General features: G+C 31.1%; 1 long non-coding RNA gene across 1 annotated transcript; it reads right to left on the bottom strand.

The window, feature by feature from the left end:
• Positions 1 to 11,511: 11,511 nt before the first annotated feature.
• LOC131634927 (uncharacterized) lies at positions 11,512 to 12,034 on the bottom strand. Its single transcript, XR_009293691.1, has 3 exons — positions 11,934 to 12,034; positions 11,754 to 11,852; positions 11,512 to 11,598 (listed from the first exon to the last, which is right to left on the bottom strand). It is a non-coding gene; the product is annotated as an uncharacterized LOC131634927 (long non-coding RNA).
• Between the last annotated feature and the right edge of the window lie 315 nt (positions 12,035 to 12,349).

Here is a 12,349-nt window from a genome sequence, read left to right as displayed (position 1 = left end):
TTCAGGGCATCTAAAATATTCAATCATCTTCTACCTTCAGATTCCAAACAGTCTCTTCAGGTTTAAGAAGATTGAATAGGGGCAACTGTTATACCCCAAAATTTGCCCGCATCTTTTTTCAGAAAGAAGGCAACAGACTTCTGTCTAAAATTGGGAGTTTCATATAATCTTGGATTTTATTTCATAAATATCCTGATTTTATGAATACTCGGTTTTTAGAATTTTTCTTATACGGTATTTTGGTCCGCTGTTGAATTTATTCTTACACAAAACGCCAAATACTGTTTATCATTTCACACACACTGTTTATTTAAGATTTATTTACAGATAAATAGCACTGACGCAATTGGTACAGAATTAAATCTTTTTGCAGGCGCAGAGTCCGGGGATTCAGACTGTACTGGTAACAAGTAAATTATTATTAGTTTTTGTTTCCCACTAATTTTTGTACTATATTCTATTATTTTCAAAATCTTTTCCTTTCTTTTCAAATCTCTTTCTTTCAAAATTAAATCCTAACTTTATTCTACACATCTCTCTTTTTCAAACCCTACCATACACTTTCTTTCAAATCCTACTACCACTCAAATTTTCCTTTTTTGTACTGAATCACTTCATTCCCCAACGTCTCTATCCTTCTTTTCACTCTATAAATACCTCTCATTTTTTCCATAAATTCTCACATCAAATTTCAACTCATCCCTCAAATTTCTACCTCCTATTTATTTTCTCTTCTTCCCCGGCAAAATGGCAAAGTGGGTGGATACACTGTTTCTTATGGTCATCACCGTCGTGGTGGTAATCATGTCCTTCTTCTGTCTGCATAGTCCTGAAAAATGCGGACCTGGGTTGTTTACACTCCCAATCATCTATATGCTGTTGTTTATAGCATGGATTTTTAATCGTCATTTTTAAAGTTTGTCGTATCTTTTGTTTTCAAATAATGTACCGTTTATTTGTCGTACTGTTCATTATATTATGTAATATTTGTACTGTCAGTATTAATTGTCGTATTATTTGTCGTACTGTAGTTTAATTATCCAGATAATATTTTGTGTGTTTTCTGCCAGTTAAATATTTATTTCACTGTGCATTAAATATTTTTCAAGGTTATTATCGGTAATTTCGTTCGTGTACAGTTTATTTATTATGTTTGTGTTTTTCTAACAACACATGTAAATAAATTTTCACCATTAACACAACAAAAAACAAAAAGAAAAAAATTAACTTTAACTGTTGAATTTTCACTTTAACTGTTACGTTAATGCTTGAACAGTCAGTTGACAGTCAAACCCGCTGACAGTGCAATTCTCCGTGTTTTGTACCATCAATCAAATCAATCTTTTGCATTGCAAAATTCCAAGATTTTTGTTCCAGAAGTCTTCTGAACATCACATGATCAACAGAAACTCAGCACTGCACAAAAATCAGGTACGCTTAACTATCTCCTACACGAACAGTCCCTAACTAGGGTTTTTGTTTTTTTCAGGAGAACAAGTTTTTTGAGACCTCAAATGGATTTCATGGATCTCCATACATCTCAAAGTACCACCATGCAAATTTTCAAACTTCAATTCGCTCAGACGCACAGTCAGCAGCTCAAACAGTCAACAGACGACCAGTTTGACCGAAAAGTCAACAGACAGTCAAAAATGAAATTTTTTGTCAACATCCATATTTTGTCAAAAGATTCATCATTTGATCATTGGTTGATCATAATTCATCAAGGAAAGATCAAAAATCAACAAAACCCTAAGTTTCAAAATTAGGGTTTTCTCCTAAAAAGCCAACTGAACTTTGACTGACCATAACTCTCTCATTGTTCATTCAAAAAATTCCAACCAAAGCTTGTTTTGAAGGAAATTCAATTATCTTTCAAATGCAATTGGTCCCATGGTCATTGGATTCACCATTCGAAACATATGAGCTTAGACATTACAGGTCATTTTCAAAGTCAACAAAAAGTGGTTTTTTGTCAAAGGCCATAACATCAAGATAACTTCTCGAAATGAAAAAAAGTTTCCAAAGTCGCTTGTAGAGGACATCTTGAGGTTTCTAAAAAGTACAAGAACTCCTTCATATGATAAAAATTGAGGGATTTATGCCTTGTTGAAGTTGGCTATATTTTGGGAAAATGCATGAAAACAACATTGATCAAAAGTGTTTTTTTTTCCAAAAGGGGCCAAGTTGACATGATCCAAACATGTTCCCAATAATGTTAAGGGCCTCCCACGACCAACCTAAGGCCAATAACATTTTATTTCTTTTTTTGGTTTAATTTTACATTTAAAATTAAATTGAAAAAGAAATGGTGGAAGACAATGTTATGTAGCTTTGATCTTAAGCATGAGTCATCAAGAATCATTCAAAGCTCTGCCCCAAAGAGATGGTACAGCAGAAGGTTGAAGAAAATTGAGCCATGGTTGCTTGAATTCAAAGCTACATATTATTAAAAAAAGTCAAGAATTCAACAAAGCCATCAAAGCTTCTTAGCTTAGTTTTTAAGTACTTCTATGGCCTATAAATGAAGTAGAATACTTCATTAATCAGGGAGACACAAGTTCAGAACAAAATCTATGCTTGTAACACACTTGTAACACACTTGAAATTTTGTAAGAAATTTAAAATTCGAATTTTAAGTTTCAGTTAGTTTCAATCCAAACTAAACACTCAAACACGATCCTTGAACATCACTGAACCTATCCATATCAATTGCAAGCCTTGAAACACTCAGAATCATCTACTAGAGCTCACGGTTTGTTCAAACCAAAACTAACACGAATTCAACCATACATGCATGTTTAACAAGATGTAGACATATATTTGAGTTTGGTTTATTGTTCTGATCATTTCTGGAAGTTTAATTGAGGTTTGGATGCTTGTACACGAAATTGCCATTTTAGGGTTCTTGAACTCAAATTTAGGGTTTCTCGAGTTAAGCAAAATTACAGGTTCAAAGTGGTACCATTGAACTCGTATGAACCGGACGAATTGAACCATGGCCTCGCGCCAAATTTCTTTCACGTTTTGCTTGTATTCGTGTTGCACAGGTGTTGTAGGTTAGAGTTTTTACAGCTCTCTGCAAATAAGAGGTGTAAAAAGTGCTTCCTGAGGAAGAAGATGATGCGTGGCTCCTTCCCATTGGTTGGAGGGCGCGCGCGTGTTTTTTTAAATAACTTTTGATTCAGTGCTTTGCAGGTTCTGTACACATCATGCTCCTCAAAATCTGAACCATCAGATCATGCCAGTTATCCATCCAATGCATATGATGCGCTAGTCCATGCTATAGACTTACAAGCCAACCACACCTGTTCAAATGTTTTTATTTTTCATTTTATTTAATTTTCTTTGCAAAATTATTTTAAAATATTTTTAAAAATCCAAAAAATACACAAAAAATATTTTTAGGTTTTTAAAATAATATATTATTTTTTGATATAAAAATATTTTATTTTCCTTTATAACTAAAATATTTTGTTTAATTAATTAGTATATATTTATATATTTACTTTTTAATTATTTCAACCAATCAAAAAATCAGAAAAAATATTTTCTTTTTATTAAATTAACTTTATATATATATTATAAGCTAATTTTGTACATAATTAGAATATTTTTCTCTTTAAGTTTAAATTATGTGCATAATTATTTGTATAATTATATATTATTTAACTTATTAATTTTCAAAACAACTTCAAAAAAAATCAAAAAAATTAGTTTTTATTTTAAAATTAATTAACAAGCAATATGAACATATTTTAAACTTAATTTTTAGGTTTAAATTTTGTTTCTACCCTTTTCTCATTTTAATTAAATTAATCATGCATTAATCCTAATTAAAATCAACCATACAAAAAATCCAAAAATATTTCTATTATCTTATTGCTATTTAAATTGCTAGATAAGTGTATAGGTTGTCAAATTCATGTAAATAGCGTAGTTTACATTTCCCGCACAATCGATGTAATAGCGTAGATTTACTTTCCGCATTTTACATTCCCGCATTTTAATTCCAGTACATATAAAACTGCGTGTATGTCAAAGATAAAAACTGAAGCGTTAGATCACTAACTTCAAAGATAAAATATCTAAATCAAAACACAATCACACTTGCACCTCTTAGGGTAATCCCTCTGTTACTCTTTTCAAAATCAAATTCTATTGTTTCAAATGCAAAATCGAACTTTTGTTTACATCCGGTAAAAGGAGAATTTTCTAAAGGAAATAGGAAAAGACCTTATAAACTTAGGGTAGACCTCCTAATTGCTTGCTCAAATCAAAACAAACAAATGTCTCATATATCATTGTTTTTCAAAATAAAACTTTCAAAAAAGACAACATTTTGTATACATCCAAACAAGGATCATTACGAAGTTAACGTTCTTTTTTTCAAAACATCCTTCGAAAGGTAAAACACTTTGTATACATCCGCACAAGGATCATTATAAAGTCAATTTACAAAATGAATTTTAAAACCACATACAAGCATTTCAAGGCAAGACAAATGATTCAAAAACGAGTGAGCTAAGCAATTAAGAGCCCATGGATAACCATGGATACAAAGGGTGCTAACACCTTCCCTTTGTATAACCTACCCCCTTACCCAAAATCTCTTAAAGGTCTTTTTTTGTTTCTTTTATAAACCTTTCCTTAATTGGATAAAATAAAAGTCGGTGGCGACTCTCTGATTTTCAATATTCAAAAAGCAAAAGAAGAGTCAGTTCGTATCTCTCACACGAGAGGTAGTAAAAAACCGAGCGCACGATACACACGATTTAATTATCTTAGGTAATTAATACAAAATAATGAAAAAAATATAAACCATCAAATTCAATTTGTGCAGCGGAAATGGAAGATGGATGGTCTCATGAGTTTTATATGACATTAAACTATCACTCAAATTTAAGAAAAACGTCATCAAACAATGATAAGATCTGGAATGTATACTCTAAAAATCCTGTACTTATTATAATAAAATAAATCATGTAAAAAACACATATTTACATTTAGGATGTAAAAAACACATATTCACACTTAAGATGTTACTCATCATCAAAAACATCGCATGCTCACCTTCACCTAGGATATCATCGCAGCAAAATTATAAAAGTAAACATGTTTCACAAATCATATACGTCTCATGAAATCACTTGTAAAAATCTCCATAAAGTAACGTAGTTATCATCACGACGAGAGTATAACAACTAATTCCTATTAACGAAACATAAACAATGAAATAATAATGTCCGCCCGCCCAGTGTTATAGATCATAGCACATATTCTAAAACGCAAAATAAAAAGAAAAGGAAGAATAGCCTCGCTTCATCCTCCCGCTCTAAGCAGCTATTCATTTACTTGTTTGTCTGTACTCCGTAGAGGAGCACAAACCACAACAATAACAACAAAGGGGGGAGAAATCACATCAATAAAGTAAACGGTACATACTGCAAGGTAGAGTATCAACACATATACATATTTTACAACAATTACATCACAACATCTCACGAACACATTCGCACGCCAAATCTCAATAGTCCACACAAATTAACATTATGTGTAACACCTTATAAACTCCATGGAAAAAATCTATTGCATAATCAGAGTAAATTAGCATGCATATCAAAGAGGGCGTCTCATGTATTGAAAACTAAACACAAATCTAACACATATACATCTGGTCATGTTGATAACACACATTTAAATTCATGTTTCATATGCAGATCACAGCGAAATAATGAATCATTTCAAAACGATACCAATAATTGAAATCTCAAAATAGAAATCATGCATTAAAGCATAGGCACCAAAGGCCATTCATTACACAATCTCAAATACACCAAAAATATAAAAGAGAGTATAATAAACATCTCTCAACAAACATGAGTTCAAATGTTTTCCTGTGTTACATAACCAGAGCATGACTCACTACTTAGAATAACAATAAACAAGGAACTAGCTCCACGACTAATCCTTGCAAGCAAAGCACCTCTACCCCTTAGTACCTGAGCGATATCGTACAAAACATCATTCCAACATAAGGGTGAGAATTTATATCATTATAGAAATATACAATAATAATTAATGCATAACAACATACATCAATATAATTCATCACACTTCATACATTCATGTATTCAACACTTTTTAAATGCAATTCACATGTTTACATGTACAACATAGCTCAACAATTCAGGATAACAAAGTAATTAATCAAAATTACCACAAATGTACCATTCACACAATTACTCCAAAAGCACACCAAAATAACATTTTACATCGACACATGTGACTCCAATGCGACTCAATGCAATATGTATGTGGTATCAATTGTTATCCTTAACGATATCACCACGTCCATCCCCAAGCAGATAACCACAAAAAATAAGTTTGTCCCCTAAGCTTTAAACTCATCTCCAAGGCTTGGGACAAGTCACTAGTTTCTACGAAACTAATGAACATTGCCTCTTTCACACCGAATGAATGCATGTGCAAATACCAACAATTATATGCAATTAAGACCTTCTCCAAATCTTCATCATAAAAGTATATATCACACCATTCATCACAAATGAATTATCTCACCTTTTGCACAAACATACATATATCATGTCATCAATCACATATGAAAATACTTTCATAGTACTCACCAAATCAACACAACACAATTAACATGTAGCAAACAAAGCTCAACAATGTTAACCTCAACTAATTGCAATTCACAACATACATATACACAAATTTCAAGTATTATGTTCATACAAGGAATTACCTCAAAAGCCATCCAAACATATTCAGAAAATTCTATAAAATTTATGAAAATTCATGATAAATCAATAGCATACATGATCCATTTCTGTTCATAAAAATATAAAACTTTTCATGTCAGACCGCCCTAAGCGCCCTTGAGCCCGCTAAGCCCGCTCACAAAAAACCATAAAAATTCTGCTACGAAACAAATTTTGTTTCACACGATTTTTCACCATAAAACTCACTCAAACAACCATTGTTCATGAAATAGAAGCCTTCTAACATGCATTTATGATATAACATCAATTATTAACATCTAAACATGATTCAATCATCAATTTCATGGATTCCACATCAAAAATCGGGGTGTTACATTATGCATAAAATTCATTTATATAATGTAACTCGACGATGCAACTCGATGCATATGCGTGTGGTACCATATCATCAAAATATTCTTTAGTGAATCGGGTTCACCCTACTCGAACCTTGAATCCACCCTGCTCGGATTTGGGACAAGTCACCAATCCACCCTACTTGAATTGCAACTTACCTCTTTCATCAATAACAACGACATCATGAATGCATGTCAAAACACACCAATGCAACAACAACATAATATTTAAAGTGCCCTCCCGACAATAAACAAAACATGCATTAACCAAACAATAATAGTCATCCCTACTCGAACCATTATTCACCAATCTCATAGACAACATCAATATTATTTTCAACACTATAACACAACAACATCATAATCATCATCAACATCATAATCATCATCAACATCATACACAACAACATTATAATCATCATCAACATGATAACACAATACACAACCATTAATCAATGTTACGACAATCAACAAACAACACCAACATTAGCCACTCAACAAGTACATATTCACAAGCATTCAATCATGTTATTCATTATAACATTAACACATCATCAGATAAACACAATGATTTGTTAAACGATCATACAAGTTATAAATCACTTATTTTAAAACTTTATCCAAACACTCCCTAACACGTCAAAACAACTTATTTCGAAAATCTAACATTATAGACAAATTATGTACTGTAAGTTCATCATAATTTCATTTATAAACAACTAAATTTATCAACCAAAAACCACCAATGATTCGAATATGGTCATACCCTAAAACATCCAAATACACATCAAAACTCAAGAACACAACCTCATAACAACAACACACCATTGCAAATCCAATCAATGCTTATAACAATAGATCCATCATCATTATTCATCAATATTGATCACGAATCATTGAATAAACAAACCATATTGGAGGTTAAAGACTCATTTACCCCACCCCTCATGCATATACCCTTTATTAAGGTTATTCTCCCCCTTATCTTGTGATTTTAGCAAAAACATACAATCTCTATGGCCCCCTCTCCCAAAAGTCTAACTCTCCTCCTGTGCTTCTCTTTTCCCTGACTCTTCCTCTATTTTTTTCTCTTTTCATTCTCTCATTAGGATATTCTTACCTTACCCTCACTTTTTTCCTTAATTCACATATTGTCCTCGATATCTCTACAAACTCATATTTTTCCTTTATCTTATTATTTTATTTGAATAATAAAACTAGAACATTGTCTTAGTTAATAAAATAATTCTAAATAAAATCTACTAACTTCTAATTACTCACTACACTCTCCCCTCACGGTCACATATCCCCATCACCCTTATTTAAATAATTCAATTGAAATACTTTTATTCAAATTATTAAGATTCTAAATAAGTTATATCAACTCCAACAAGTCACAACTTATTCTCTATACCTTATAAATAAGACATACACCCCTACCCTCTTATTTATCTAATTACTCACACACAATAATTAAATTATATATATATATATATATATATATATATATATATATATATATATATATATATATATATATATATATATATATATATATATATAATCACAAAGAATTCACAAATAACTCAATTAAAATAATTTAACAAAAACTAGGGTGTTACATGCAATGTTGTACGAGACATAATATTATAAAGTTTAGAATCAATGCAAAAATAAAGTAAGTGTAGAAGATATGAAAATGTTGTGTTAGATATGTGGTAAGACTAAAGAGTGTGACATTAGAAATGTCAATATTAGAGAATGTTGGGGTAACATCTATAGTAGAATATATGGCGAGAAATAGATTTTGGTAAGTTGGACATGTAGAGAAAAGACATGTAGATTTTTTGTAAGGAGAGTAAGTCAGATAGAGACGCGTCAAACAACTAGAGGTAGGTGACAACCTAGAAAAAACATAAACGAAATTATTAGTGAAGAAAGATCTTGAGATAAATAAATTGAATAGAAACATGATCTTGGATAGAACATTATGGTGAAATTTGATCCATGTAGTCGACCTCACCTAATGAGATAAGGTTTATTATTTATTAATTTAGATTGATGAATTGGATAGAAACATGATTTTTTGGTGAGAATTTAATATTATAATATTTGGAAAGGGGGTTGAATAGATTGTTCCCCTTAAAAACATCTGGAATAAAAAATTACTTTTTAGAAAATTAAAGTTAAAGCACATAAGCAAAATATAATTAACGAAAGTAAAACGTGGTGAATAGATTCAAATCCATATATTTCCTAATTATCATAGAAACAAGAACTTAAAAAATATCATTAACTCAATTAAACATGAAGTTGCTTTAACAAGCAACTTGAATATAGTGACTTAATGTCAATATAATATTAATTCAAGAGATGAATATCAATCAAGTTAAATACATCACAAATCTACATTTATACGTTAAAACACTATAATGATGACATCTTAATGATGAATAATTCCTAACATATATGATACAAAACAGAAAATTAAAGAAATACGGAGGAAAAAATGTACATCATATATATCTATGGTTTAATAATTCGTTCTCTCTATGTCTACTCCACTCTTTGATAATCTTCACCGTCGCAAATGGTAACATTTTCCACTGTGATATAAGTTAAAGATACAAGTATTTTTATAAAACGAATTATTACCAAACCGAACATTAACAACCAACCCAATATCTTTGTAGTACCCCAAATTTGTCAAGGCATTTTTATTTTATTTTTATTTTATTTTTTTCAAAAAATAAACTTTGGTTTTTCATAAGTGGTCCATTTAAAATAGTATTTAATCAAAGGCCAGTTATTGTTTCTTAAATTATTAATTATTTTATTTTCTTAGTTTAAAAGTAGTTTTCAATACTTTTATTTAATTTAATTAATACTTTTTAATTAAAGAAAAAAACAAAAACAAAAAATCATTTTTAGCTAGGCTTCATATTTGTGTTTTTAGGGTTTGCTTTTAGTGTTCCACTATTTCTAGTAAAATTGAATCAATAGTACACCACTCCACTAAATTTAAAAGTTTCTTTTTGCACCCTTATGGAGTAAGGCGCACCTCTAAAAACTCCAAAATATCCTTGGATTTATTCGGAGATACATCTCGGAATGCACAAAATCTCATTTTTTGCTAAAATTTAGGTCGCAGATGCATCTTCGAATTATTTTGAGGTTAATTCGGAGATGCATATCTGAAGTCACCTTTCTTCGTTAATAAACCAGGAAGCCACCCTATTTTTGAAAAAAATAGTTCGGAGATACATCTGCCAAATTTGTGGAGTAAATTTGAAATTAACAAGTGCATGAAAAATAAAATTAATACTAAAAAATAAAATGACAAAGCATTTAAGAAAAAATAAGCAAAAGAAATAAAATAAAAAGGGGGTGCTAGGCCAAACATGGTGCAAAGAGCATAAAAAGATGGTGGCATAACCCCAAATGAGCATTGAGCCCACCAGCCACCAAACAAAAAAAATTTAGAAAAAAGACAAAAAAAGGAGCATGATGAAACAGATGGTTAGGATTTAATTTGGGTTGTATTCAAGATCAACAACATTGATCCTTATTTTTAACATAACTTGCTCAATTGTTCATCACTACTACGGAAAAGGGCTACCAAAGCGCTTTTTTTGGGCTACTAAAGTGCTTTAAAGCGCTGCCAAAGTCAGCGCTTCCGTAGGTAACGAAAGCGCTTTTGAAAGCGCTCTGGTAGCCCCCTCTATAAGAGCGCTTTTTCCAGAAAAGCGCTCTGGTAGCCCCCCTATAAGAGCGCTTTTTCCAGTAAAGCGCTCTGGTAGTCCCCCCTATAAGAGCGCTTTTTCCAGAAAAAAGACTCTGGTAGCCCCCCTATCAGAGCGCTTTATCTGATAAAAGCGCTCTGGTAGCCCCCCTATAAGAGCGCTTTTCCAAAAGCGCTTTCGTAGGTTGCATTTTTTTTTATTTTTTATGCTTTTTTTTTAATCTTAGGCAGCTCTTTTAGTAATAAAGCGCTTTAGTAGGTGGCCCTTTAAGAGCGTTTTTTAAAAGCGATGTCGTTGCTAAATGAGGTATTTTAAAGTGCAACATGTAATTTAAGCCTCCCAGTTCGACCTGTAATATTTTCGACCTGTAATATATTTTCAACCTGTAATATTTTCGACCTGTAATATATTTTCGACGATATATTTTCAACCATAGGTAGGACAATATATATATACTAATATAATACCATTATAATATCCAAAATTATATATATATATATATCATTATAGTTCCTGTCAAACAAACTAAATCATGTAAAGTATGATATATATACAGAAAGTTTCACATGTAACTAATTCATGTCAAACAAACTAAATCAGTAACATCAACAATATTATACTTCAAATATTGGCAACAGTATGAACAAAGTTAGTAACCACCCTAGAGTACTATAATATTATACTTCAAAAGTTTGATCGTTTCCCGGCCTGGTCCTGCAAAGTATGAACAGAACAACACCGTCAATTAAAGGCTCAACAACAACTAAAACAATAATGAAACAAACTATTAGTTTCAAATCAATCCACCAAAGTACTACATAACAAAATAATGTAGTCATAAAACTGTTCACACAATAATGTATTCATACCTATATGAATAGTTGCTGAATATAAAATTGACACAATTCCTCTTTGATTTCTTCCAACTTAAGTCTCGTGTAAGAAGCAGCATAGAAGTCATCAAAGTACTACATAACAAAAACATAATATGAATGATTTAGTTAAATGTAATAAATTATAAGAAATTATCTTAAGTTATAAATCCATACCGTGATTGGAATCTCTAATTGATTCGTTTGAATGATTTCTTTCATAAACCTCAAAACATAGTATCCGCAATCTGAACTGTTTCGCTGTATCGGACACTACATAGAAAAACAAATAAGATGTTATAGTTGTCTTGTTTTATCAAGTAGCATAAATATTAAAGCAAAATTGTGAAAATTAATGTACCTGCACTTTGATCCAAGTAATGTTGTTTGATTTAGTCTGGGATACCTGTGCGTCTCGTTGACTTCGGAACACTTGTATTGATCTAACAAAAATATAAAAGCATATATTTAGATCAATCTCACAAATAATTAAATATATAAATATACATGAATATTTAGAACGATCCCACTTACGTATCAATCATTGTCTTCATAGTCGGATAATTGGTCCACTCACCATCTACCGAATTCAG

This window comes from Vicia villosa, unplaced genomic scaffold (assembly GCF_029867415.1).
Source record: "Vicia villosa cultivar HV-30 ecotype Madison, WI unplaced genomic scaffold, Vvil1.0 ctg.001383F_1_1, whole genome shotgun sequence".
NCBI lineage: Eukaryota > Viridiplantae > Streptophyta > Magnoliopsida > Fabales > Fabaceae > Vicia > Vicia villosa.
The sequence above is the reverse complement of the archived record's forward strand: the minus strand, read 5'-3'. Positions and strand labels throughout refer to the sequence as shown.